The sequence below is a fragment of the Herpailurus yagouaroundi genome, unplaced genomic scaffold (assembly GCF_014898765.1).
Source record: "Herpailurus yagouaroundi ecotype Mexico unplaced genomic scaffold, PumYag 159, whole genome shotgun sequence".
In the NCBI taxonomy this organism is placed as follows: Eukaryota; Metazoa; Chordata; class Mammalia; order Carnivora; family Felidae; genus Herpailurus; species Herpailurus yagouaroundi.
The window spans coordinates 38,282,050-38,305,075 of record NW_024412400.1 but is presented as its reverse complement, the minus strand read 5'-3'; the positions used below and the strand labels follow the sequence as shown (position 1 = coordinate 38,305,075).

The window sequence follows — 23,026 nt, the reverse complement described above, 5'->3', positions numbered from 1 at the left end:
TATTTGAGACACAGGCCTATCTCAAGAAGCAAGAAAGGTCTCAAATATACAACCTAAAGGAGCTAGAAAAGGAATAGCAAATAAAGCCTAAAACCAGAATAAGAAGGGAAATAATAAAGATTAGAGCAGAAATAAATGATATAGAAACAAACAACAAAAAAAACCAGAAGAGCTAAATGATACTAACAGTTGGTTCTTTGAAGAATTAAAAAAAAAAATTGATAACCCCCTAGCCAAACTTATCAAAAACAAAAGACAAAGGACCCAAATAGATAAAATTGCAAATGAAAGAGGAGAGATCACAGAAATACAAGGAATATTATGAAAAATTATATGTCAACAAAGGGCAATCTGGAAGAAATGAACAAATTCCTAGAAACTTATAAACTACCAAAACTGAAACAGGAAGAAATAGAAAATTTTAACAGATCCATACAACAAGGAAATTGAATCAGTAATCAAAAATCTCCCAACAAACAAGAGTCCTAGGCCAGATAACTTGCCACGGGAATTCTACTAGACATTTAAAAAAGAGTTAATACCTCTTCTTCTCAAACTGTTCCAAAAAATAGAAATGGAAGGAAAGCTTCCAAACTCATTCTATGAAGCCAGCTTACCTTGATTCCAGCACCAAAGACCCCACCAAAAAGGAGAATTACAGGCCAATATCCCTGATGAACATGGATGCAAAAATTCTCAATAAAATACTAGCAAATCAAATTTAACTGTACATTAAAAGTATTATTCACCATGATCAAGTGGAATTCATTCCTGGGCTTGCAGGGCTGGTTCAATATTCGCAAATCAATCAATGTGATACACCACGTTAATAAAAGAAAGGATAAGAACCATATGATCCTGTCAATGGATGCAGAAAAAGCATTTGCAAAATATAGCATCCATTCTTGATAAAAATCCTCAACAAAGTAGGGATAGATAGAACACACCTCAACATCGTAAAGGCCATATATGAAAGCCCCACAGCTAAAATCCTGCTCAATGGGGAAAAACTGAGAGTCTTTCCCCTACAATTAGGAACAAGACAAGGATGTCCACTCTCACCATTGCTATTTAACGTAGTCCTGGAAGTCTTAGCCTCAGCAATTAGGCAACAAAAAGAAATAAAAGGCATCAAAACCAGGAAGGAAGAAGCCAAACTTTCATTATTTGCAGACGACATGATACTCTATGCATAAAACCTGAAAGACTCCACCAAAAAATTGTTAGAACTACTACATGAATTCAGCAAAGTTGCAGGATATAAAATCAACATGCAGAAATCTGTGACATTTCTATACACCAATAATGAAGCAGCAGAAAGAGAAATCAAGGAATTGATCCCATTTACAATTGCACCAAAAACCATAAAATACCTAGAACAAACCTAACCACAGAGGTGGAAAATATATATATTTAAATATAATTATTTATTATCGAGTTAGCTAACATACAGTGTATACAGTGTGCTCTTGGCTTTGGGAATAGCCAAAGAATAGAGCTTTCCCATGATTCATTGCTTACATACACACCTAGTGCCCATCCCAATAAGTGCCCTCCTGTTGCTGTGGCTGAGGTCAAAGAAGTTGTTGCCTTTTTTCTCCTCTAGGGTTTTGATGGTTTCCTGTCTCACATTTAGGTCTTTCATCCATTTTGAGTTTATTTTTGCATATGGTGTAAGCAAGTAGTCCAGTTTCATTCTTCTGCATGCCAGTTCTCCCGGCATCATTTGCTAAAAAGACTGTCTTTTTTCTATTGGATACTTTTTCTTGCTTTGTCAAAGATTAGTTGGCCATACATTTGTGGGTCCAGTTCTGCATTCTCTATTCTATTCTATTGGTCTGTGTGCCTGTTTTTGTGAAAACTGGACTACTTTCTTACATCCTACACAAAAATAAATTCAAAATGGATTAAAGACCTAAATGTGAGATGTGAAACCATGAAAATCCTAGAGGAGAACACAGGCAGCAACCTCTCTGACCTCAGCCATAGCAACTTCTTACTAGACACATCACCAGAGGCAAGGGAAATAAAAGTAAAAATAAACTATAGGGACTTCATCAAAATAAAAAGCTTCTGCACAGTGAAGGAAACAATCAATAAAACTAAAAGGCTACCTACAGAATGGGAGAAGACATTTGCAAATGACATATCTGATGAAGAGTATCCAACATCTATAAAGAACTTACCAAACTCAACACCCAAAAAACAAATACCTGGTTAGGAAATAGGCAGAAGACATGAATGGACACTTTTCCAAAGAAGACATCCAGATAGCTAACAGACACATGAAAAGATGCTCAACATCACTCATCCTCAAGGAAATACAAATCAGAACCACAATGGGATACCATTTCACACCTGTCAGAATGGCTAAAATTAACAATAGAAGAAACAGCAGGTATTGGCAAGATGTGGAGAAAGGGGAACCCTCTTGCACTGTTGGGGGAAATGCAAACTGGTGCAGCCACTCTGGAAAACAGTGTGGAGTTTCCTCCAAAAACTAAAAATAGAACTACCTTACAATCTAGCAATTGCACTACTTATTGACCCAAAGGTCATTTGCACAAAAGTAAAAATTTGAAGGGGTACACACACCCCAATATTTATAGCAGCATTATCAACATAGGCAAACTATGGAGACAGCCCAAATGTCCATTGACTGATGAATGAATAAAAATGTTAGAGATATATATACATATATACACAGTGGAATATTACTCAGCCACCAAAAAGAATGAAATCTTGCCACTTGCAATGATGTGGATAGTGCTAGAATGTATTATACTAAAAAAAAAAATATTCCAATCAGAGAATGACAAATACCATATGATTTCACTCATATGTGGAATTGAAGAAACAAAACAGATGAACATATGGGAGTTGGGGGAAGAGGAGAGAGGGAAACAAATCACAAGAGACTTTTAACAATAGAGGACAAACTGAGTGGTGATGGAGGGAGGTGGGTGGGGGATGAGCTAGATGGATGATGGGTATTAAGGAGGGCACTTGTGATGAGCACTGGGTGTTGTATGTAAGTGATGAATCACTGAATTCTACTCCTGAATCTAAGATTGCACTGTATGTTAACTAAAATTTACATGAAAATTTAAAAAAAGAAAACAAAAGAAACCTTCAGATTATTTTCAGGTTTTTGTGGGGTTTTTTGATTGAGTGGTCTACCAAAAAATGATGCAAGAAATTTCTTTATACACTTATCCTTTAATTATTGAAGTTTTTATTTCTATATGTTAAATTTTAAAAAATGACTTTGCTGGATGAAAAGGTAAGTGCAAGTTTAATTTTAATTGATTCACCAACTGATTGAAATTTTTAAGGACTGTAGCCGATGAACTCTGACCAGCAATGCTAAGGACCTGCCTATTTCTTTATTCTTCAGCCAAAGTTGGATATTATCACTCTTATAAATCAATAAATTTATAAATTGTTGTCAGTCTGATGAATTAAGAAAAGGATAGTTCACTAATATTGTAATTTGCTTTTCCCTGGCCTAGTATAGTTGAACATCTTTTTATACATCTTTAAGCTATTTGAAGTTCTTCACTTGTAAGATAATTATTCATATTCTCTGCCCATTTTTCTTTTTCTGTCTTATCAGATTGTAAGAGTTCTTTGTATTTTAAACACACTAATTTCTTGTCTGTTGTATACTGACTGTGATTACCATTGTTTTCTAGGCAGAAGTTTCTAATTTTATGTTGCTGAACTCACCAGATTTTTCTTTTATGGTTGCTGGGTTTCTTTTCTTGCTATAGGCTAGGTCTCCCTCAAACTGAGATTATACAAATAGTCTACTATATTTCCTTATGTTATTTTTACCATTTTAGGTTTCAAATTTAGTTCTTTAATCCATCTGGGAATTATTTTTATTCATTTATTTTTATTTTTTATGACATTCTCATTTTTTTAATTAAAAATTTTTTAAGTTTTTATTTTAATCCCAGTTAGTTAAGATACAGACTTATATTAGTTTCAGGCGTACAATATTCAACACTTCCATATGTCACCTTGTGCTTATCACAACAAGTGCACTCCTTAATCCCCATCACCTATTTCCCCATTCCCCCATCCACCTCCCCTCTGGTAACCATCAGTTTGCTCTGTTTCTTGATTTCTCTCTCTCTCTCTCTCTCATTTTTTCTCTTTGCTTGTTTTGTTTCTTAAATTCCACATATGAGTGAAATCGTATGCTATTTGTCTTTCTCTGACTGACCTATTTTGCTTAGCATTATACTCTTTAACTCCATCCATGTAGTTGCAAACAGCAAGATTTCATTGATTTTTATGGCTGAATTATATTTATATGTATATATATATATATATATATATATATATATACACACATACACACACACTATCACATCTTTTTAATCCATTCATCTATTGATGAACACTTAGGCTGCTGCCATATCTTGGCTATTGTAAATAATGCTACTATGAACATGGGAGTGAATGTATCTCTTTGAATTAGTGTTCTTGTATTCTTTTGGTAAATATCCAGTAGTGCAATTGCTGGATCATAGGGTAGTTCTATTTTTAACATTTTGAGGAACCTTCATACTGCTTTCCACAGTGGCTGCACAAGTTTGCATTCCCACCAACAGTGCACAAGGGTTCCTTTTTCTCCACATCCTTGCCAACATCTGCTGTTTCTTGTGTTGTTGATTCAGCCACTCTGACAGGTGTGAAGTGATAGCTCATTATAGTTTTGATTTGCATTTCCATGATGATCAGTGATATTGAGCATCTTTTCATGTGTTTGCTGGCCATCTATATGTCTTCCTTGGAGAAATGCCTGTTCATGTCTTCAGTCCAGTTGTTTTTTTTTTAATGTTTATTTATTTTTGAGAGAAAGAGACAGACAGACAGAGCACAAGCAGGGGAGGAGCAGAGAGAGAGGGAGACACAGAATCTGAAACAGGCTCCAGGCTCTGAGCTGTCAGCACAGAGCCCAATGCGGGGCTCGAACTCACAAACCGTGAGATCATGACCTGAGCTGCTGGACGCTCAACCAACTGAGCCACCCAGGCACCCCTTCTGTCCAGTTTTTAATTGGACTTTTGTTTTCTGGGTGTTGAGTTGCCTAAGTTCTTTACATATTTTGGATATTAACCCTTTATCAGATATGTGGTTTGCAAATATCTTCTCCCATTCCATCGGTTGCTTTTTAGTTTTGTGGATTGTTTCCTTGTTGTGCAGGAGCTTTTTATTTTGATGTAGTCTCAATAGTTTATTTTTGCTTTTGTTTCCCTTTCTTCAGGAAATATCTATAAAAATGTTGCTATGGCTGATGTCAAAGGAGTTGCTGTGTTCTCTTCTAGAATTTTTATGGTTTCAAATCTCACATTTAGGTCTTTAATCCATTTTGAATTTATTTTTGTTTATGGTGTAAGAAAGTGGTCCAGTTTTATTCTTCTGCATGTTGCTGTCCATTTTTCCCAACACCATTTGTTGAAGAGACTGTCCTTTTTCCATTTGATATTCTTTTCTGCTTTGTCACAGGTTAATTGACCAAATATTTGTGGGTTTATTTCTGGGTTTTCATTTCTATTCCATTGATCTATGTGTCTATTTTTGTGCCAGTCCCACACTGTTTTGATTATTACAGCTTTGTAATATGACTTGAAGTGCATAATTGTGATGCCTCCAGCTTTACTTTTCTTTTCAAGATAGCTCTGGCTATTTGGGGTCTTTTGTAGTTCCAGACAAATTTTAGGATTCTTTGTTCTAGTTCTGTGAAAAGCGCTGTTGGTATTTTGGTAGGAACTGCAATAAATATGTAGAATGCTTTGGGTAGTATAGACATTTTAACAATATTTGTTATTCCAGTCTATGGGCATGGACTGTCTTTCCATTTCTCTGTGTTGTCTTCAATTACTTTCATCAATGTTTTATAGTTTTTAGCATATAAGTCTTTCACCTCTTTGGTTAGTTTTATTGCTAGGTATCTTATTATTTTTGGGTGCAATTATAAATGAGGTTGTTTTCTTAATTTCTTTTTCTGCTGCTTCCTTATTAGTGTATAGATATGTAACAGATTTTTGTACATTGATTTTATATCCTGCAACTTTATTGATTTTGTTTACCAGTTCTAGCAGTTTTTTGGTGAACTCTTTCAGGTTTTCTATATATAGTAACATGTCATCTGCCAATAGTGAAAGTTTTACTCCTTCCTTACTGATTTGGATTTATTTTATTTCTTTTTGTTGTCTAATTGCTTGGGATTTATTTTTATATGGTGCGAAAAAAATAATAAGAGTAACAATAAAAGAATTTAATGAACAATTTCTATATGCCAGATGCTCTGTAAGCATTTTGTGCATTTCACATAGATAAGAAAATTGAGGAGTAGAAAACTTAAGGAATCAGTCAAGTTTATATGGCTACTAAGACATAAAGCTGGGGCTAGAACTCAAGCAATCTCACTCAGGACCTTATATGCTAAATATCCATATGAACAGCTAATTATGCCAACCCTATTTAATAAACATACTTTCCCACTTAATACAAAAAAAATTCATGATACAAGTTTTCAAATACAGTAGATCTATGTCTGGATTCTACTGTAGTTTTATCACAACTATATTGTTTTGAGTTTAGTAGTTTATAGTAAGTTTTTAACTTACTATTAAGATCTCCCCCTCTGATATAGAGGCAAGTGCTCCCTCACTATTCTTCCAAATTTATCCATAAACTTTAAAATATATTTACTCCATACAAACATTTAAATCATTTGTCCAATTTCAAAGCAAATATATCTTCGCATTTGATTTGGATTGCATTAAATGTGCCTATTAATTTAGGAATTGATATTTATATATTGAATCTCTCTATCCATGAATATGCTATAATGCTCTGTTTATTTAGGTACTTCTATAAAATGTTAGACTTTTTAAAAATATAATTCTTGTACCTTTATTATTGAATCTGTTCTAAGTTATTTTATAATTTTGGTCACTGATGTGAATGGAATATTTTGTTCCCATATCTAACAGGCAGTTGTTAATATGTAAGAAACCAATGATTTGGGCATATTCATCGGGTACTGAGCAATTGAGCTATACTCTCTAATTGTTCTAATTCTTTTTTAATTGAGTTCTTTCACTTTCTAGATATAAAGTCACGCCACTGTAAAATAATGTATTCCTCTTTTCCAATATTTATACCACTTGCTAAATTTATGGAAGAAGAGTCTTATTGCATTAGTTAAAACTTAAAAAAAAAAAAATAGGGACTCCTGGGTGACTCAGTCGGTTGAGCACCCAACTCTCAATTTCGGCTCAGGTCGTGATCCCAGGGTCATGGGATCGAGCCCTGAGTCTGGCCCCATGCTGAGTATAGCACCTGATTAAGATTTTCTCTCTCTCTCTCCCTCTGCCCCTCTCCCGACTCATGCTCTCTTTCTCTCTCTAAAACAAAAACAAAAACAAACAAACAAACAAAAACCATATTGAATAGTGGTAAGAGTGGATATCCCAGCTTTGTCCCTGATTTTAATGGCTGTAGCTTTAATATTTCACTCAATAATATGATGTACTGATTGCAATCCTTAGTCTTTAGCAGGTTTAAGTAGTTTCCTTCTGTTCCTATGACATTTGTAATTTTTATTAGAAAACTTAGTTAACGGGGCGCCTGGGTGGCCCCGTTGGTTGAGTCTCCCACTTCAGCTCAGGTCATGATCTCACAGTCAGTGAGTTCGAGCTCTGTGCTGACAGGTCAGAGCCTGGAACCTACTTCACATTCTGTGTCTCCCTCTCTCTCTGCTCCTCCCCCATTCATGCTCTGTCTCTCTCTGAATCAAAAATAAATAAACATTTTAAAAAAAATTTTTTTAAAAGAAAGAAAACCTACTTAACTTTATCAAATTTTTAAAATGTTTTGCTATATCACATAATTTTTAACCTTCAATGTGCTAACATTATAGACAACATTGATATATTTCCTAATGTTATAAAACATAACAATTCTGGTATAAGCACTACATGATCATTCCTATACTTCTCGGACTATTCCAGACCATGGAAGAAAACAGAAAACACATTAGTTCACTTTAATATGATTTTACCATACCCTTAATACCAAAACCCACTACAAAATATATAACACAAAGCTTACAGAATACTTTCACTTAAAAGATAGAGATAAATAATTCTAAATAACGCATTAGCAAATTAAATCTAGTAGTGTGTTAAAAGAATGATAGCAAATGATATGAGGGTATAGTTAGAAGTCCCAAGAGATTCAACAACAACAAAAATACTAAAGGAATTTGAAAATATGGCTGCACATCACAAACCAATAACATCAAACATTAATAATAGTTTTCCTATACACTCACAACAACCAGTTAGAACTGAAAATGAAAGAAAAATATGCTACTCATACCATAGTTCTATTTTTTAACAGAATTTTTGGAAAAAATTTCCTTTTTTTAATGTTTATTTATTTTTGAGAGAGAGAGAGAGTGCACATGAGCAGGGAAGGGGCAGAGAGAGAGAGAGGGACAGAAGATCCAAAGCAGGCTCTGCACTGACAGCAGTGAGCCTGATGCAGGGCTCAAACTCACAAACTGCCAGATCATGACCTGCGCTTAAGTCAGAGGCTCAACTGACTGAGCTGCCCAGAGGCCCCGAAAAAAAATTATTTTCCATGTTATTTGGGGATTTGTGAAACATAATCTTGAAAATGGAAAGTAAACATGGGTGGAACCCTGCATGGTTTCTAATGATTAATTCATGCCAGACCATTTGGAGATAAAGCACCAAAGGCTTGTCTGACTCATCAGATCTTCATTCCCTCAAAGAGAACAAGTGCACCGACCAAATTCAAAATAATATTGGAGTTTCCCTGAAAATTACTGTGAGAATTTCTAAAATTAATTTCCTTTTGTTTGGGTTGGTCTTTACATCAAGGGCACGGCTGATGTTCACTTTAAGTCAGCTAAGCATTGTTTTGTCAGTGTTAACTATTAATAAAACGCAAAACTGTCACGTGTAGTGTGGACAGAAAGTCCCTGGAGAGAAAGCCCTGGGTTGTCCATTTTATTGGAAGTTTCCTATTTCTAGGAATGCATGCACTCATTAACGGCTATCCCAAATATTTACTACATGCCAGGTGCTGTACCAGGTGCTGGGGGTAGAGTGGCAGGCAGCACAACCAGACAGGTCCCTTCCCTCAAGGACCTGACCGATCAGTGGGCTGAGGATGGTGCTCCACAGAAGTTGTGCCTGACCCACCGCTTTCCTCTAGAACAGGAAAATGGAGAGCAATGGGTGAATTAAGAATTGGTTATCTCCACTTCTAACTGAACAAATTGTGTCTTTCATTATGAAAAGACCTGACATCAGTACACCACAGTGACTCTGAATGCCACACATAGGAAAGCCCTTTGCCAGTGCAGTTCTCTACGCCGCTCCCCTCTCCTGCCTCTCCTGGCCGTCCCCCCCCCCCCCCATGTGCTCTCTCTAAGCAGAAGGGGCAACAGCATCTCCTCTCCAGGGCTGAAGTCAGCCTGGGGCAGAGGCCAGCAAAAGTCAGCTTGGACAACACAGACTTGCACCTCTGCCTCTAGGATGGCCTTGCTAAAACCTTGATACACACATGCAGTGTGTGTATCCAAGGTCCAGGACAAAGGTGGGGCACCTCCCTGCAGAATATGGGGTGTGAGACCCAGGTGGGATTTGGGTTGACAAGGTAGTGAGTGGAAACATCTCTCTTTTTTTTTTTAAGTAAGAAATTTGTTGATCATAACAGGAGCCACCAAACTGTCCACATATTTTGATCTCATAATTTTATTTTGGGGAATTTACGGCAAGGAAATGATCTAAGAGAAAAAAAGTCCCAAGATATTCTCATAATTGCAATTGGTAATCATGATAAATTCTTAGCATCCCGAATACTGCCATCAGAGAGCTATAATATAATCTGGATGAAACATTACAGAGGCATTAAAAACGGAAAGGATGTATACTAAGTTAATTCATGGAAATATCTACATTTAGAACAGAACATAAGATGGAATTCACACATAGATTATAATTATATGAAACATCTGTATATATATCAGAGAAGATTAGAAGAGAATTTTGAATATTGCCAATGGCTTAGAATTTAATTAGTTTTTTCCCTAGAATTCTCTATTTAAAAAACAACAACAACCATTCTTTTATGCAAATTAGAACAAATGGCAACTTAGATATCAATAGACACAAGCTATTCAGGCCAGGCTTAAAGGGGAAGAGCAGAAGCAGTTGTCTGCATGTTAGGATTTGCTCGTTTGTCCCACCTCCAACCTCTCCAGATCCTGAACAGAAGACCAGGTTCTGAGACCCCACCACCTCCTAACAGATCACCCTGATGTCAGCTACTCAGACCTAGAGCATGCATCTCAACTCCTCTGGGTTTCTGGTTGCTGCTGTACTCTGTCCCTCATCAGTCTAATTAGGTAGCATTACCTGCATTTGGCTACCTCCCCTGAGGCTGCCTTCCTGGAACACCATCACGTCTGTCTCCACACCTCTTGTGTCCTCCTCACATGGGCTGCTTCCCAGCATCTTCAGTGGAGCTGTTCCTGTATCACTTATCCAACACACTGCATGTAGCTGCATTGTGCCCAAATGTCCTATTACTGAAGTTCATTGCTATGTATCTCAATGGCTTTTCATTTTCAAGGATCTCTACTGAAAGATAAATATCCTTGAAAGTTGTACTATCTTAAGCCAGTTTTGTGTAATATCGTGGCTGGGTTTGATTTTCTTTTGAGTACGGCAGGGGGGGATAGGAATAACACTAACAACTACCTTCTATTGGCACATCTGTTTGTATCTAGCACTTTTTACACATCAATCTTCACAACAACCTTGCAGGAAAGCATTATGGTTTCCGTTTGCAAATCAGAGAGGTTAAACAGCTTGTCCAAGCTCACACTGCTGATCCATGATAAAGTCGGACTTCAAGCTCTTAGGCCCATCTGACTCGAAAGCCAGGGGTCTTTCAACCACCTCACTGTGTGTACCCGAAGTAGTGTCAGAGAAAGCACAGACAGGGCTGAGAGTCCAAAACCTAGCTGTGTGGACTTGTGCAAGACTCCATTTCTCTAGGCTCTGGTTTCCTCATCTGTAAAATGAGGGAGCTGGGCTTAAAAAGCTGCCCAGTAGGAAGGAAAAGAAGGGGCTAGGAAAATGGCCAAAAGGGTCTCCAAAGGCCCGTCTTTCCCATTTCACCCCTGAGACCACTGTAGATTGTCGTAGATTCACGATTCCAAGCAGCTATCCAAGCACTGGGGAGAAGAGGAGAAAGGGCCCAGGGTGGTCACCACAGTCGAATTTTCCTCAGCTGTCACATGAAGAAACAAACACAGGACTCCTTACACATTTTGAAAGAGAATCCTTTCTGACAGGGCACTCTTAGCTGGCAATTTTAAGCCCTAGAATATAAATAGTTTTCCATATAAGTGGGGGAAAGTCCTGGTGGAAATGTTATTGGCACCACCCGGGTGCAGGATTAGCAGTGAGGAAGTCCTCTTGGGACAGACTCTTAAATTGCAGAAAGGGGTTTGGAAGGAAAAAGTACAGGCAGCTGTATTATTTGCACTCAGGGCTAAGTAATAGCATCATCACAGGCTCTGTCATCGAAGAAAACATACAGAATACAAACGAGAAGAAGCATTACAATAGGAATCCCCCTCCCCCTGAAAATGTCAGGCAATAGGGTACAAAACTGTTCTTTTCCCAGGAGCTACCACCAGGTGCAACCTTCCTGGGCCATCGTATACAAATATATAATCACCCCTCTTGAAAACACAAGGCTATACTTTCCTAAGTTTCCTCAGTGTCTTATTAAGCACATCAGATGAAATGAAAGTCAACCTCAGTCAAGCTGGAAGGCATTTCAAGTTCAGCTTCAACCCATCAGGGATTAATGTTGAACTCCAATCCTCATCCACCTCTCATGCACTGATGTCCCAGAGTTGTTTTCCTTCTGCAGCCAGCGCTGGGCTGTTAGCCTCAATCTCCGAAGGAGGCTGTCAGGGCACTTGGCCCCTGCAGGAGCTGCCGTGTCCAGAAGAGGGCACATGGAGAAGGCGCTCAAGAAACCAGACGGCAGGCAGCGAAGCTTGACTGCTGCCCCTGTTCTTCCCAAAGGGAGCTGGCTGTGGGGCCATGTGTGTGCCAGTGAGACAGGTCACCTGGGTGCCAGTGCCAGGGCTGGGGATGGGGCTTCGGTGTAAACCTGTTCCTCTCTGCAGCTGCCTGCTTGGCCGTGCTCTCAGTGGTGGGTCAGAAATTCGTGTGCGGCAGTCTCAAAAGCTCTTATGACATTTGCAAAACTCCAAGTATTTTTAAACCAGACTTTCAGGAGGAGGATCCGTTAGGTTCTAAAAGCTTAAGCCGTAGCCAAAGAAGGTGTAAATTTTTTATACCTCTATGGCACTATATCCACACTGACATTTGCTTCGCTCTCAGTTAAGGTGAAACCATGGTGAGACAGAGTCCCAAGCAGTCTCTGCTGAGCTGCAGGGGTGCTAAATGATGCTATTAATAGAAGAGATTTGAGGAATTCTCTTTGATAGAAACTACTTTGTTAGAATTGACCTTTAAAATTCAAAGCATTGTAAATCTTTCCTATCATAATAGCCCATGTTATATGTTGTTTCTTTCCCAATAAATTACTCGTCCACCAAGTCAAACTTCTAGAAGCTCAGCTGAGTGGGAGTGGGGGGGGGTGGGGCGCTATGTGTCACTTTTTGGTGTTGTTTTGTTGTTTAAGATCCCTGGGTGATTGATTCTGAAGTGCAGAAACCACTGCCCTGGTCACTGAAGTTCACAGCCAACAGCTTTTGTGTTTTCTATTTTTGGTTTAGCTTTTCTAGGTTGTGGAGGCCAGTTAATTGGAGAAGATTCTGCCTGAGCAGGGTCAATACAAATATTCGGAGTTGAGCCTAACGCTGGGCTTAGAAAGCCTTGGGGATGGGTATTTTTTAAACATTCCACAAATGTTTATTAAGTGCCTACTGTGTGCCAGGCACTCTGATAGGACTGGGGATAGAGCAGTGACCAAAGCCCCTGCCCTCACAGAGCTCATATTTCAGTAGGGAAATAAAAAATGAAGAAGTATATATTATGCCATATATTATATAATGTCCAATAATAAAATATGAAGAAAATAAAGCACGGTGAGGAGGCAGAGAGTGATGGGGAGGGTGTCATTTTAGATATGATGGGTGACAGAGTTTTCTGAGAAGTGGTGATGTTGAACAGAGAACTAAATGGAGAGTGTCAGGGTGGGAAGCATTTGAGGCAGAGGCAGGCAGAAAGAAACAAGTGCAAGCGCCCAGGGGCAGGTGTCAGCCCACCAGTGAATCAGGAAAAGACACCTCTTCTTCTGAGCAAACAGTCCATGCCCAGGCTTAGAACATGGGAGCCAGATCATGGGCTGCTTCTTAGACCTCCCTGCCCCCCGAGCCAGGTCATTGTTGTGCAGAGAAGCCACACGGAGCCTCTCCCACTGGTACATGCTTGGGACTTAGAGGAACAGCAGGAAGGCTGGTCAAGTTGGAGAGGAGAAAGGGTATCATAAGGGAGAATGATAACTAGCAACCTCAGTCTTAAAAGATTAATGATTTAGAATAAAAATCCCTTGGTTATGTGAACTAACCACAACTACATGGGATAGGATTTGGGAGCAGCTCTTTCACTGGGCACTTCTTCATCTCCTGTTGCAGTGATGATTTTCTGCCATCAACAATGAGGCTGATGCAGAATTTAAGAACCACATCAGACCTAAAGAAAATACCATTCCAATTTGGAAATTAAAGCTGGCTCTTTCCATGCCCATCTCAGACAGAGAAATTCTCTCCTCCCTCCCCTCTTTTTATTCCTGTCCTTACAGCATTTGTATCATTCTTGTCTTCCTTGAGGCAAGACATTTTGCACAGCAAAGTCAAAAGAGCCTTGGCATAAGTGTATGTCACGAATATTCTTTAAATTACATAAAAAACAAACAAGTAAAATAGACTTTCTTCACCCCTTCTTCCACCTCTAACTCCCTTATGGGAGACGTTCATTTTCTACTTTATTTCTAAATTGTTTATAAAATGTTTTACAAATCTATTGTTTGACAAGCCCATATCTGATTATACTCGATGTTGTTTTAATTTTTCTTAACTATTTGAGAAAAAAAAGTGTTGTGTTGTATTGTGTTGACATCTGCTAGACCCGGATTAGCCTGTCTCCCCTAAGTGGCTATTACAATGAAGTTTGAGGACAAGAGATAAAATGTTTATACATTGCTGAAGGACCTATTAGAAATGTTAATTTGAGACTTTCCAATGCAGTCTGGAGCTGGGAATATGAGATAGAATTGTAGCCCGCAGAGCCATTCCATTCCCACTCCACTTCCTTCCCAACATAGACCCAATTAAACAAGGTCAGTATAATCAGGAAGCCTTCAAAATACATGAGTAGCCATTCATATGATTTAAAATGGAAAACAAAAGAAGTTCCATTCAATCCAGCACTCAAACCTTTTTGTTAATTAAAAGTAAAAGATCACGGGCATTGTTATGGTAAAGAAGAAACCAGGAAAGTGTGATGCAAGCCAAGGGACAGACAACAAATAATGCAGGATCGACAGTTCTCTTTGAGATGAACAAGTGTGGTTGACCCAAGACTCTTAGTTTTACGTGGTTTGCTTGCCAGATGGTACCTAACCCTCCCTCCAGCCCTGACCTCTGTGGGATGGGGATCAAGGCTGGGGTGCAGGTGTCTGTCTAACACATTACTCAGAAGTAAAAACACTGAAAGCTTAATGGTGTTTGAAACAGCTTTGAAATGTTCCTTGTTTCAAAATGGCTACATTAAATAAGCAATCACAAAATGGTTGCATTAAAACATTGTAGACATACTTCCCAAGTAACTGAAAGCAGGGATGATTCTGATTTCCCTTTGTTGTGCTCCAACTTGCTCCTCTGCTCTTCCATGCCCTGTGCATCTAGCACCAGCTTTGTACATAGGTGATGTTTATTACTGCTGGTTAAATATATATTCAGGAGTGTCTCCAGAATGCTCACTGTAGATGTATTCAATAATCCTTATGCAGTACTGGGAAGTCTCTCTAGACAGTGAGCTAAGTGTGTGTGAAAATACAGAATTGAGACTCTTGGGAGGAAGGATGGAGGTTGGAGGAGCCAGGCAGGGATCAAGAATAAAACAAAACTAATGCATTTTGACCATGGAACTCTCAGAACACAAGGCTCAAAGGAAACGTGTCAATGGGTGACCATGAGAATAACCATGTTCCTAGAAAATGCTCCTTGTTCACTTTTTAGAAATAAATTAAGTGTGCTGAAAAGAATCTATTGATAACTCCATATTATATATTGTATTCTTACAATAAAGTAAGCTAAAGAAAAGAAAATGTTATTAAGAAAATCATAAGAGAAATGCATTCACAGTTCTGAACTGTATCCAAAAAAACCCACCTATAAGTGGACCCACATAGTTTAATTCTTGTGGTTTTCACATGACTGAGGTACAAGAATGGACATAAGATCACTGAAATTCTCTCTCTCTCTCTGTATATATATGATATATATCTGATATATATCATATATATGATCTCCCTTTCTCCTCTCTCTCTCTCTCTCTCTCTCTAGATATATATATCATATATATATGTATCATATCCTTCAATCAGTTTAGTGTTTGGCACCTGGAAAATTATGCTGATAAATATTTTCAACAAAAAGAAATTATACCTCAAAAAAAATAAAAATCATTACATTAAAAAACTAAATGTACATGTATATGAAAAGATATCAACATCACTCATCATCAGGGAAATGCAAATCAAAACCACAATGAGATATTATTTCACACCTGTTATCAAAAAGATAAGAAATAACAAATAATGGTGACGTTGGGAGAAAAAGCAACGCTTACGTTCTGTTGGTGGGAATGTAAATTGGTGCAACCACTATGGAAAACTATATGGAAGTTCCTCAAAAAATTAAAAATAGATGGGAATGCAAGCTGATGCAGCCACTGTGGAAAACAGTATGGAGGTTCCTCAAAAAACTAAAAATAGAACTACACTATGACCCAGCAATTGCACTACTAGGTATTTATTCAAGGGATACAGGTATGCTGTTTCGAAGAGACACATGCACCCCAATGTTTATAGCAGCACTATCCACAATAGCCAAAGTATGGAAAGAGCCCAAATGTCCATCAATGGATGAATGGATAAAGAAGATATGGTGTATACACACACACACACACACACACACACACACACACACACACACAATGGAATACTACTCAGCAATCAAAAAGAATTAAATCTTGCCATTTGCAACTACGTGGATGGAACTAGAGGGTATTATGCTAAGCAAAATTAGTCAGAGAAAGACAAACATCATATAACTTCACTCATATGAGGACTTTAAGACACAGAACAGATGAACATAAGGGAAAAGAAGCAAAAATAATATAAAAACAGGGAGGGGGACAAAATAGAAGAGACTCTTAAACAGGGAGAACAAACAGAGGGTTACAGGTGGGGGTGTAAGAGGGGGAATGGGCTAAATGGGTAAGGGGCATTAAAGAATCTACCCCTGCAATCAGTGTTGCACTATATGCTAACTAATTTGGATGTAAATTAAAATAAACAAACAAACAAACAAATAAATAAATAAAATTAAAAAAAGAAATGCCGTATGTTTCAGCAATTCCATTTCTGCATATTTATCTGAAGAAAACAAAAACACTAACTTGAAAAGTTTCCTGCACTCCCATATTCATTGCAGCATTATGGACAATAACCAAGACATGTGAATAACCTAAGTGTCCACTGACAGATGAATGGATAAATAAAATGTGGTATATATATATATACATATATATATGTATATATATATATATGAAATACTACTCATTCATAAAAAAGAATGAAATCTTGCCATTTACAACAAGATGGATAGAACTTAAGGGCATGATGCTGAGTGAAATAAGTCAGAGGAAGGCAAATAGGATAAGCCATCACTTATATGTGGAATTTGACACCAAAACAAACCAAACAAAAACCAAGCTCACAGATACAAAGAACGAATTGGTGGTTGACAGAGGCAGGAGGTAGAGGGTGGGCAAAATGGGTAAAGAGGGTCCAAGGTACAAACTTTCAGTTATAAAATAAATAAGTCATGGGGATGTAATATGCAGTATGGTAACTATAGTTAATACTGTATTGCATATCTACAAGTTTCTAAGAGAGTCAATCTTAAAAGTCCTCATCACAAGAAAAAAAAATTTTATAACTATATATGATGACAAATGTTAAGAAGATTTATTTCCCAATATGTACAAATAACAAATCATTATATTTTACACCTGAAACTAATGTCAGTTATACCTCAATAAAAATTTTTAGTTTTTAAGAGGACCAAAACCAAAATGGAACTAATGGCAGGTGAGCTCAAGGCCCAGAGTCCAATGATTGAGATGCATTCTCTTTGATGTTAAGTATGCAGTAATATAGCAGAATATTTTCCTTTCCATATTAATATATTGCTGTAATCAATAATATTGTGCTAAATGCAGGGATCATCTATGAATCATGGAACTGACTATTTGCCTCTTTGCAGAGATCTAGGGTATGGCAAGCCCCCTGGTAACATCAGATGTTATTTGTTTACAGGAAAATGCTCTTTATATGAAAAGTACCTTCCAGCCATGCCTGATCAATATCCAGCTGTCACACAGTGCATGCACACATGCTTTATTTGGCATCATTCTTTTCAGGGACTTTCTAACCAGATCCAATTGGTAACCACATTCAATAATAATTATGGTTGAGCTTTGAGCCACGATACAACTGTGCTTTATTCTCATCAGTTGTGCTCATTTAATTATTTGCAAAGTTTTCAAACAAGTTAAAAAACTGAAAGTAGAAGGAGAGACTGTATGAAATAATAAGTCACCTTTACTGGAGACGTTCAAGCCTAGCTATATAATAACCACTCAGGAAGAGGTGCCCTGTAAAGGAAAGAGTGGGGAGTTTGGAATTAGTAAAGTTTGACTCTGGCTTTGCTACCCAGCTGCTGAACATCTCTGAGCCTCTCGGTTCTTGTCTGAAAATGGAAGTAGTTCATATTCACCTTGCAAAGTGTATTCTGAAAATTTTAAAGATAATCTGAATACTGTATTCAGACTATTATAAATGGGAAGACAGTTGGACTAGATGACTCACAAGGATATGTGACGTCCCTATTCTAAGATTCTAGGATTCTAAATTCTAACCTTTTAAAGGCTTACAGTACTGACAATAATTTCTCCACCTACAAATATGTGGTGTGTGCTTAGCATGTGCAAAGCACTGTGTTTCAAAGAAAACTGTTCATAAATTATTAGGAGCAGGAACTCAATGATCTATCTTACACACTTGTATAACTGCTTCTAAGGTTAAATTAAAGAATGCTACCTAAAAGGCCCTATCAAAAGCAAGCCAACAGCCTATGTTAGTCTCCTACCCAAAGGATAACTCTGAATTTGGATGAATAGAACGTGTAAATATAATGCCTTTATAGAAAGACAAGGAAACAGGAAGGGCAGAATTGGGAGAAATAACCCTCAAATGGAGACTGCCATCCTAGCTTAGGGAAGCTGTGGGAGGGCTGAATGAAGGCTTGGGTAGGTCTGTTCACAGCTTAGGGGCTACTGGGTGACAGATGAGGACCTCCAAACACCTTTTCCAGTGACCTGAGAGGCAAGAAAAGGGAGTCCATCCTAGACCTGGGAGAATGGATGGAAGCAAGTTAGACAAACAAGAGGCATGGACTCTACAGTGTGGGGTCAATAGCATGGATGGCGTACCCTTATTGGCCAAAGTGTCTTGACTTGTCCACCTGCCCCAACATGTTATTTACAAATCACTTCCATGTACGACATGGTAAGTATATCATAAACCTTCACAGAGTAGAGACATTGAAAAGGATTTTGAAACAGAAGTTGTAATATTTTATTCTTCACCTTAATCAGTCTTCTTGGGCATCCCACTTTGGAGACCAGTAATACAGAACAGGTGAACTTGTGGCAGAAAGGGGAATATGGAGTTGTCATTCCCTGCATAGAAGCTCAAAGGGGAAACACACCCTCTACAAGTCTCCCACCGCTTTTCTTCAAAAGAGAACTTTGTCGCCATGTCAGTGAATAGGCAGGAATAGTGCCAGATAAGAACTCAGTGTCCCCACCACTCTCACTCTAGCTTCCAGACTTCTGCCTGGCCTGCAGATTGCACTTTTCTTCCAAGGTTGCCATAGTTACATCTGATGCCACTGCCAGAAGGTTTTCCACCATTAGGAAGTTCAGATTCTATAATCTGGTAGTGACTGTATCTGACCTGGATGAGTTTGGATGACAACACTATGACTATTTTCAATTTGAGGGAAGGGAAACACTTTGTTTAGACTGTATATTATGAGGAGAGGGACTGAACTTTACAGAGTTCTTTTTATACAGAATCCTGGGTACTGGGTCCACAGTAGGTTTTGTTTGGTCAGTTGATTAGTTTGGGTTAAAAATTAGACTAGGAAAAAAATTATTTCCTGCAAAAACAGATATATAATTAGCAAATATCATAGCATATGGTTGTTGTTGTTTTTTCTGCAGGCTTTACAAAAAGCTCACTGTCCCTACTAGGGAACATCAAATTTGCTGTGGATTTTTTATATATGCTTCATCTTGTGACTGTAGAGAGAAACACAAATAAGCCTATAAATTGGTCTCTAAAAACATCACCAAAGCAACCACATGGGGAAAAAACATTTGCCCAGTTTGCTACAGTTCCCGTATATGATTGCATTCTGCAGTGGGGACCACTCAGCACCCAAATGTACAGAGCCTCTACAGAACTACAAAAAAACATTTGTGGTCTTGGTTTGACAAGCTTTCAGTTGGGAGAACTGGCTGGGTTCTGCCTCTAAACGCTGGCACTGGCATTCCAATGTAATACTTGGTGATTCCTCTCATCAAGAACTTGGTAGTCAGTTCTGGTTACCTTAGAGATGCCTTATCTCCCAGTGAAACTTTAGGGAATGGCAGTCAGCCGGCTGCTTCTATCTGTTTAGCCAAGCCCATGAGGTGTGAGAGTGGTTTTCACTGACAAGAGGCAGTTAGCTGACTGGAGTTAAACCACAAAACCTAGCCTGGGTAGGGTTTGGGGTACACATTTTGATATCTCAAAAAAAGCTTATGGAAAATTATTTCTAAAGATTGGTAGTAATTACGGAAAAGTCATTATACTGGGTTTGGTTCGGTTTGTTTTTTTAGTAAGTTAGGTCAGTTTTGCTGACTCCTTATTTCTTTTTTACTTGACTTTGTCAAGGTATAGCAAAGACAGATGTCTGGGTTGGCACCAAAAAGCTTTGATGACACCAGTCCATGGCATCAGTTGATCTTGTGCCTCATGTGGAGTGGAAGACGGACGAGAAAAGAGAAAAGCAGAAATCATAAAGGCTTTCTGAAAGTTAGGTTTCAGACGTTTTGACTTTGTAAAACTGAGTGTTTTAGTGAATATCATAGTTTATTATAGCCAGTCTCACCACTCTCAGTCATAAAATAAATATGATTTTCTCTAACTAGAGTTTTCACACATTCATTTATAGTCAATTCCATTATTTCACTCAGTGTGAACTATTATATTTTCCCCAATTAAGTGAGCTGATTATGCAACTAAAAGATTGGTAACAGCTTAGGTTGTTTGTGGAGTACAAAGAAAGTATGAAATTATTTTTCCTACTCTGCCCCAGATTCAAGTTATTCATTCCCAGGATTGAATTATAATCCCAGGATTGATTTATAAATGTCTAAATCTTAATCCCTTTTACAAATTAGCATGGGTCTTTAGTCCAGATGTTAAAGGAAATTTGCTTTAAATTGTTTTAAATTTAAATTTGCTTTAAAACAATAAGACTACAGACAGTGGAAAAATAAAAAATACTAAAACAAAACACTAGTTGAGTAACTACAGCAAAATCTCATTTATTTGAAATTCATTAATCAGGAATTGGTGATTGTTCAATAAAGGTACAAGACCAAAATGTACCTTTAGCCTAGTTGTGTAAGAGTTTGCTAAGTCAGTTACTAGCAGAAAACATTTTTTTAAAAAGAGAGAAGGCTGAAACTTCTATAGAGAATGTTCTAATACCTTTAAGTAATTTTAGAAATTTAAAGCATTGAATGATATCTCAGTTATAAATAATTCTTATCAATAATTTAAGTTCTTCTTGAGCCACTAAGTAAATCTTCTTTGACCTACTTAAAGGATTTGCTGTAACCATGAAGGTAGCCTTTCATTTATAAAATGAAAATGAAAGCCTTTTCCTAAATCAAACTGTCCTTCCCTCCTAGGTTTCTTTGCGCAAAGCAAGTCGTTGGATGTTCTGGTTTAAGTGCATGAGATCTAGAAGCAGCTTGCCTGGGTTCAAATCTCCCTTTTACCAATTGGGCATGTTATTTACGGTCGTGGTGCCTCCATTTCCCAGGCTGCAAAGGGGGGAAAAACAACACCTAAAAGATTTGAAAACCGTAAAGCACTTAGAACAGTGGGTGGTCCCTTTAAAATTAGCTCTTGTTGCCATAACACTATATTGCAGGTCAGTGATTCAAGTTAGACTCAGTCACACCCCCAGGGCATCACTGAGAGAAACTTCTGTGAAATGGTAAACATTTTACAGCAGACAGGCTTTAAAGCCCCTTTTTACAAAACTCAAGGGCAAATTTTCTTTCACACCGCAGTGCATCACAACCGTCTTTCGATTCTTCAGACTTCCTTTCTTCTGGCCTCCATCCACCCAACCTAGCCTGCCAGGTACTTCTGGTTAATTATGCATCAGCTTTTTCCAAGCCACCCCCTGCCAGTCTCTACGAATTCGTCTTAGTTCTCTTTCCATTTCGTGCTAGAACGCACCTCCTCTCTTAAGTCCTGCCTCATCAACACCCTCCGCTATGCTATGATCAGCCCTTGACTCGGGCACAGCTCTGCTTGGGAACCCTGGTTCAATAAATGCTTCAGATGGTTAGAGGCTTTCTGAATCGGCCGGTCTTCATCTGAAATTTTTCAATAAAACGTGGAGTTTGAGCAGCCCGCCCTGAGTTGTTGGACTTTGGCTCCAAACCAGTTAAAGACTCCCAGTTAAAGACACAAGAACACGAGGTTGGGTGAGCCACGGCCCTGGAGGGTTGGTGAGCGCGACCGGAGGCCGGTTTAGGAACGGTTCATTTGGACAGGATGAGGACGAAGGAAAGGAGGTTAGTGACGCACCTGAATAAGTCCGCTAGACGAAAAGGAATAAACTAAGGCTTTTATCGTGTAGATTAAGGGACCCGCGCGCCCGCGCGCAAGCGCGCGCGCACACAGGCCACATGCAAGAAAAGAGAGGGGCAGTCTCAGGTATCTGACAATGACACGGCTCTGATCGAGACACGGTCTCAAAGGCCCCCGATTTCCGGAGCTCCCTACCCCCGCCACCTCCGAAGATTACTGTTAGCGCATCTCTCCGCCCACCCCAGGCTCTGGAACTCCAGGCACCCTCCCCCCAACGCGGTGGCCCCAGCTCCCCGCCCCCCCCTCCCCCCGAGAACACTGCTCCCCAGTGTCCTCTGGAACGCCGGAGTGGCTGTCGGGTTTCGAACCCGGCTGTCGACCCTGGCCCTTGGTGCGCTCAGCCGAGTCGCTGGCGCTGCCTTTGCCCCCACATCAATCATTTAGGGGCTCGCTCGGGCTACTGCGGCCCGAGGAAGGGGGATGGTACGGAACTCGAGACAGGGGACAACTCTATCCCCCGAGGCGGCTGCGAAACACTAGCCGGGGAGGCCCCCGCCCTCCCTCGGTGCGCCTGTCCCTCCCTCCTTCCAGCGCCTCGGCTCCCACATCCCCGCCTCCCGCTCCGGGGGCGGCGGCGGCGGCGGCGGCTGCGCCCGCACCGCGCGATGCCCAGTCACCGCAGCAGCGC

General features: G+C 39.0%; 1 protein-coding gene and 1 long non-coding RNA gene across 4 annotated transcripts in view; one reads left to right on the top strand and one right to left on the bottom strand.

The window, feature by feature from the left end:
- Window positions 1–23,026, bottom strand: part of LOC121033776 (uncharacterized) — a 45,443-nt gene that overhangs the window by 11,273 nt on the left and 11,144 nt on the right. The gene's annotated exons all lie outside the window — the stretch shown is intronic.
- Window positions 22,088–23,026, top strand: part of PAQR9 (progestin and adipoQ receptor family member 9) — a 10,052-nt gene continuing 9,113 nt past the window's right edge. Inside the window, exon 1 of one of the 3 annotated variants that reach the window (XM_040480400.1) lies at window positions 22,088–22,322. The gene's annotated coding sequence lies outside the window, so the exon portion shown is untranslated. Of the gene's footprint in view, window positions 22,323–22,696; window positions 22,904–23,026 lie in introns of those variants that run through there. The other 2 variants (XM_040480399.1, XM_040480398.1) reach the window with 2 other exon arrangements.